This window comes from Miscanthus floridulus, chromosome 16 (genome assembly GCF_019320115.1).
Source record: "Miscanthus floridulus cultivar M001 chromosome 16, ASM1932011v1, whole genome shotgun sequence".
NCBI lineage: Eukaryota > Viridiplantae > Streptophyta > Magnoliopsida > Poales > Poaceae > Miscanthus > Miscanthus floridulus.
This window is the reverse complement of record NC_089595.1, coordinates 24,108,844-24,114,843: the sequence shown is the minus strand read 5'-3', so window position 1 is coordinate 24,114,843 and position 6,000 is coordinate 24,108,844.

The following is a 6,000-nucleotide window of genomic DNA, read 5'->3' as shown; positions in this document are numbered from 1 at the left end:
GTGGCTCTGTTTGTAGAGTTTGCCCTCTACAAGAACGAAGGACTTGGCACAACGTGTGAGCCATCGAGCTTCCGTCTTGTCCATTAGTAGTGTGTCACGGAGGAGGTAGTCAAGGTAAAGCATTCTCTAGTCATTCAGAGGGTTGGGCTCTGCTGTTGGATCCTCTTCAAGCTCCATGACCTCGGGGTCGGATGGAGCAGTCGGCGGGTTGGCCCTTGGGGCTGGATCAGATGGGCCATCGTTGGCCCATTTCGACCCCTCGTTGTGCACTGAGGGCTTGTGTTGATCATTAGTGAAGACACCCATCGGCACTGGCTCTTGGCCGAATGCTGCTTTCATGAGCGCGTCGGCCACTTCGTTGAGGCGCCTTGGGATGTGATTGAGCTCGAGGCCATCGAATCTGTCCTCCAACCGTGGGACCTCTTGGCAGTATGCTACCATCTTGGCATCGTGGTAGCTCGACTCCTTCATGACTTGATTGATGACCAACTGGGAGTCACCCCTGATGTCGAGGCATCAGATGCCCAACTCAATGGCAATTCGTAGGCCGTTGATGAGCACTTTGTATTCGGTGATATTATTTGATGAGGGTAAATGGAGCTAAACCATGTAGCTCATCCGGACCCCGAGGGGTGATACGAAGACTAGCCCCACACCGGTGCCCTTTTTCATCAGTGACCCATCAAAGTACATCATCTAGTACTCTTGATCGATGACCGTCGGCGGCATCTAGACCTCGGTCCACTCCGCGATGAAATCAGCCAGCACCTGGGACTTGATCGCCGTTCAGGGGGCATATGCGATGCCTTGATCCATTAGCTTGAGTGCCCATTTTGCGGTTCTTCCTGTGGCGTCCTAGCTATGGATGACCTCGTCGAGGGGAATGATGTCACGACTGTCATAGGGTGTGACTCGAAGTAGTGGCGTAGCTTCCTCTTGGTGATGAGGATGGTGTATAGGAGTTTCTGGATTTGGGAGTAGCGGGTTTTGGAGTCAAACAGTACCTCACTGATGAAATACACAGGGCACTGCACCGTGAAGGCATGCCCCTCTTCTTCCTACCCTACTACTAAGGCGACGCTAACCACTTGCATGGTGGCCGCTATGTAAAGTAGGAGGGATTCTCCGTCGCTTGGAGGAACCAGGATCGAGGGTTTTGTTAGAAGTAGCTTGACCATGTCAAGCGCCTCTTGGGCCTCGGCTATCCACTCGAAGCGGTTGGCTTTCTTCAGGAGTCGATAAAGGGGGAGTCCTCGTTCGCCGAGGCGCGAGATGAATCAGCTTAGGGTGGCAAGGCACCCTACAATCCGTTGAACCCCCTTTATGTTTTGGATCGGGCCCATCCTTATGATGGCTGAGATTTTCTCTGGGTTGGCTTTGATGCCATGCTCAGAGACGATGAAGCCGAGCAGCATGCCCCTTGGGACCCCAAAAACACACTTCTCGGGATTGAGTTTGATGCCATTTGCCCGAAGTTTCACAAAGGTTTGTTCAAGATCGGCGACAAGGTGGTCATCCCGTTTGGACTTGACTACGATGTCGTCGACGTAGGCCTCAACGGTTTGCTCGATGAGGTCCCCGAAGCAATTGAGCACACGGTGCTGGTAAGTTGCCCCAGCGTTCTTCAGACCGAATGGCATTGAAATATAGCAGAACAATCTAAAGGGGGTGATAAAAGACGTCGCGAGCTGGTCGGACTCTCTCATCATGATTTGGTGGTAGCCGGAGTATGCATCAAGGAAGCAGAGGGTTTTGCACCCTGAGGTAGAATCGACTATTTGGTCTATGCATGATAAAGGAAATAGGTCCTTTGGGCATGCCTTGTTGACACCCGTGTAGTCGACACACATCCTCCATTTCCCGCTCTTCTTTCGTATAAGAATAGGATTTGCTAACCACTCTGGGTGGTGTACTTCCCTAATGAACCCAGCGGCCAACAGTTTTGCTATCTCTTTATCGATGGCCCTATGCTTTTCCTTGTTGAAGCAACGTAGGCGTTGCTTCACCGGCTTGGAGCCTGGGTGGATTTTCAAGGTATGCTCGGCATCCTCCCTCGGGATGCCTGACATATTCAAGGGTTTCCATGCAAAGATGTCTTTGTTGTCGCGGAGGAAGTCGACGAGCGTGCTTTCCTATTCGGTGGAGAGCACGATACCAATGCGTACCTTTTTACCCTTGGAGCTGCTGGGGTCTACGAGGACCTCCTTAGAGCCCTCTACCAATTCGAACGACCCGGTTGATTTCTTCGCGTCGAGCGCTTCTTCGGTGACATCCTCCTTGAGGGTGGCGAGCTCCACGGAGGCGACGATTGCGGTGGTGTGGCCGCAGCACTCGACCTCGCACTCATAGGCCCGCTAGAAGCAAGTGCCGATGGTGATGACCTTGTGTGGGCCCAACATCTTTAGCTTGAGGTATGTGTAGTTGGGGACAGCCATGAACTCCACGTAACATGGACGTCCTAGGATGGCGTGGAATGTTCCAGGGAACCCCACCACATTGAAGGTGAGGGTCTCAGTCCTGTAATTGAACTGATCCCCAAAGGTGACAAGCAGATCGATCTACCCTAGTGGCACGGCCTGCTTACCAGGCACAACGCCATGGAAAGGCGCTCGGATTGGGTGGAGGTTCATTCGGTCCACGCCTATCTCATCGAGCGTCTTGGCATACATGATGTTGAGGCTACTGCCTCCATCCATCAGCACTTTTGTGAGTCGCTTCGGGCCAATGATCGGGTCGACTACAAGCGAATACCTCCCTGGGTGCGGGACGGTATCTGGATGGTCGGCCCGGTTGAAGGTTATGACGGATTTTGACCACCAGAGGAAGGTAGGCGTGGCCGATCTGGTTGTATAGACCTCACGATGCGCAACCTTCTAGTGGCGTTTAGAGTCGTAGGCCGTTGATCCTCCAAAGATCATAAGGGCACCATTCGGTGTCGGAAAGGCATCGTCTTTCTCCTCGGTGTCGTCTGTAGCGGGGGCGGATCCTTCCCCTGCTCCCCTTTGTTGGAGCTTCCACACAAGAATTTGTGCATGAGGCCACAATCCTTGTATAGATGCTTGGCCAGGAAAGTATGGTTTGGGCATGGCCCCTCGACCATTTTTTCAAAGTGGTTCAGAGTGCCCTCCATGGGCTTCTGGCCACCCTTGCAGTCGGTAGCGGCCACGAGCGAGTCGTCGCGCCATTGCTTCTTATTCTTTCTCTTAGTAGAATAGTTGGAGGTGCCTTCACCGGTGCCCTCGTCTCGCCTCGCCTTGCCATCGAAACGGTCGAAGATTGCTCCGACCGCCTCTTCTCCTAAGGCATGGCTGGTGGTGATGTCTAGGAGCTCCTTAGTGGTTCACGGGCCCTTGCGTCCTAACTTGTAAACCAAAGACTCATAGGTTGTCTCGGACAGGAAGGCTCCTATCACGTCGGCGTCGGCGACGTTAGGGAGCTCATTGCACTATCGGGAGAAGCGTCGGATGTACCCATGGAGGATTTTGCTAGCCTTCTGGCGATAGTTCTTGAGGTCCTAGGGGTTCCTAGGATGTTTGTACGTGCCCTGGAAGTTCCCCACAAAGATCTCCCTTAGGTCTGCCCAACCCTAGATGGCGTCGGATGGAAGGTGTTCCAACCACGCTCGTGCTGAATCGGCGAGGAACAGTGGAAGGTTGTGGATAATGAAGCTGTCATTATCCGCACCACTGGCTTGACAGGCAAGCCAATAGTCTTCAAGCCAAAGTCTAGGGTTTGTCTCCCTAGAGTACTTAGGGATGTTGGTAGGCGGTCGATACCTTGGTGGGAACGCAGCGTTGAGGATGTGCCGACCGAAGGCCTGAGGGCCTGGTAGGCCAGGGCTCGGGCTCTGGTCCTCACCGCTGTCGTAGCGTTCGCTGCGTCGAGGATGATAGCCATGGTAGGCTCCTTCCCTCGGGTCATCGTAGGTGCGCCTGCAGGCATCGATGGTGCTGCGCGCATCACGGTTGTGGCCAAGACATTGATGTACTGGGATTGCAGCGCGCTGCCCGTCACCTTGCAGCGCTTGGTGGACCGACGCATCCCTAGCGGGACACACCGAGGGGGTACGCTAGCTGGCATCGGGCTCGTGTCACCGAGACATCGAGCTCTCCATCTATTGTGCTGCCGCACGCTCAAGTGGCGTGCGAATCTCGTGGTGGACCCAGCGATCCTCAGGTGTTGTGGCCTCTAGAAGGCCATGAAGTAGGGCCATCATGGCGGCGATGTTCTGGCTTGCACGAGCAAAGCGAGGAAGGGTTTCATCATCGGCGATGATCCTTTGGTTCACGTCATGGGCCACGGCGCGTGCATGCCCTCCATCTCCGTGGCGCCTGATCTCCTCGTCGATCTTTTTGTACTCCCGAACAAGCTATTGTCCGGCTTTGTCTATTTCCCGCTTTCAAGCTTTCAGCTGCTCCACCCCTACGTGAGGTGGGGCCACTGCTCCCCCTTTGGCTTCGTCACTGAGGTTGCCTGCCAAGGTGACCTCCTCCGCAGAGGCGCTTTCAATGTGTCCCTCGGAGGTTTCCGCCATGAAGCATTCCCGAGAGGGATGATGGCTCCCCATACTAGAGTCAGAACTAGAGTCTAACCCCGGGCCCTCCGCGAGGAGGCCATGGAGGGATTCTGTGATGCTTTCGATCATCCCTACGAACTCGTTGTTCATGGGAAACGGGATCATGCGCTGGGCCACAAGGTGGCTTACGGTCACCGTGGTGCTATAGAGACCGAATGGAAACGCCATCGAGGCACGCCATGTGGAGCATTCTAGAGAGAGGGTGATGTGGCGCGAGGCCTCCCTAGCGGCTGGGGTCCAAGGGAAACGTCGGGCTAGCCCTCATGCCTCCGGTAGCTGAAGTTGACAGAGGGGAGAGACTGGACGGCTGCGTGGGCCAGTGCCAACTCTCCTCCCAGTGTGACAATGAAGTCTAGGTCACCGAAATGCACGTGTGCGCCTAGGACCTAGCTAATTGCATGGTTAGCCATCTGAGGCCTGATTTGGAATGTGCAAAGGCCCCTACCTGGCGCGTCAACTGTCGGTGTTTCGAACAAACACCGGCTAGTAAATTTATATGGGGTGTCCAAGGATCTCTAGAGGTTTTCTTCGATAACTCAATCCAAATTTGTATGGGGTGTCCAAGGATCTCTAGAGGTTTTGTCTAGTCATATGGCGGTCTTGGTTCATAGCCTGCTAGGTTAGCCAGGGTCCTAGAGTCACATGTAAATAAAATAGCTTCTATAACCTACACTCAGATAATAAAATTCGCAAGAAGCACAAGAAACACAGCAACATAAGACCCAGGCAATCAGGCAGCATTACAACTCCTATATGCATAGTGTTGACTTGAGGTGACTCCTAAGCCTTTGAGTCTCACATATTTATCATTCTAACATGGGCAGAAAAAGTGGTATATTACCTAAGGTCAACTTTTCAGAAAAGGGAAGGTCGGTTAGCTTCAGAATTCAAGGCATAGAAGGGGAAACAAGTGTTATCAACTATAACTCTACAACAAACTAGATGGTTAGCTATTATACTAGTGTTTGGCTTCTAAACTAGTGTTTGGTACTAAAGGTCTCGTCCTAGGGTCAAGTATGGCTCTGATACCAACTGAAACATCCTCAATTTTCCTTGAAGGAAAAATCCACAGAATGAATTTTAATATGATAAAACCAAGAGCTAATTCCATCATATTATTATATTTCAGTCGATGTCACAGTCATACATCATAAGATTACAAGAATACAAGATATTACATCACTGGGGAACACACCTATTACAGAGTTAATCTAGCGGAAGACTATCGAGTGAAGGCTCCTCCTTCACGGGCATCATCAGAGTTGGCGTAGTGCAGCGTAGATTCCATCTCCGAACCAAACTTGAGCGTAGGCACGAGACCTTCTAATCCTTCTAAAGTCAGCATCTCTGAGAAGCAAGAAATCTACACACCACCAGATGTGTGCAGGCCATGGTCAACACCGATGAGCTTTAGTGAAAAAGAT